Raw genomic sequence first — 1002 nt, forward strand, 5'->3', positions numbered from 1 at the left:
TTTTTTTACCTTAAACCACATAAACACATTTCATTACACCAAAAAATTTTTTTTAGCAACGTCATATGACCCCTTTAATTAACTACAAAAATCCTTAACCTAACTTTTTTTTTTTAACAGATTCATTGTTTTTTTTATGAAGAAGAACAAACGAGTAATGAGGTATTTAAGAGACTGTCGTCGAGGTTTTTTGTTGTTCATTTGACTTGTTTAGGCATTTCTGCGCAGGGCAGTGGTTTGCGTAGCGTGTCAATGCTAAAACGTCCTGTGTGACAGAGCGCATCGCTTGCAATCCTAATTTGTCAATATCACAGATATTCAAGTGTAGCACACACACGTGCTGTTACAGAACGGGGCTCATTCGCAGTGTTTTATCTGCGTCAGCGTGGTGGAAATGTGGGAAACTGTTGCCTCCTGATTAAGAACACATGTTGAAAGTGTCACTTGTGTCAACAAGTTAAACTTCAGTAATGAGTAGCCTGTGTTCCCTAGAGCTGATTTTTCAGGGGATTTCATTCTAAAATAGATTATTTATCACTGATGGCAAAATTCGTAAGGCTATTTGATTAAAATAATTTATAAGTGGGCTGTAGGCTACCTACCAAATTACATTTGCATCATAGATAATTGTATGACTAGGCCTAGAATAAACTATTAGGAAACAGGATACAAATTTATTACGAGGAATTCATTTCAGGGACGTTTTAATTCGTTTAAAATGTCTTACTGACGGCCCTTCTGTTTTTTATTATGTTTATATTTTTATTATACTGCTCTGTCTGTTATATTTAAATGTATATTTATTTATGTGTCTGTGTTTAAATACTGTTGCTCTATGTCAGCTTTTGAGAACTCGAATAAAGTATTCTTAAAATCTTAAATAGTCGAACTTTGAGTTTCGGGGCATTTTTGTCACTACCAGTGGCTATTTCGCCCCTAGCCCCTATTAATTTATAGCTGTCTATTACACTGATGACCCCCCCCCCCCCCCCCCCCCCCCCC

This window comes from Sinocyclocheilus grahami, unplaced genomic scaffold (assembly GCF_001515645.1).
Source record: "Sinocyclocheilus grahami isolate Dianchi unplaced genomic scaffold, SAMN03320097.WGS_v1.1 scaffold22453.1, whole genome shotgun sequence".
Classification (NCBI taxonomy): domain Eukaryota; kingdom Metazoa; phylum Chordata; class Actinopteri; order Cypriniformes; family Cyprinidae; genus Sinocyclocheilus; species Sinocyclocheilus grahami.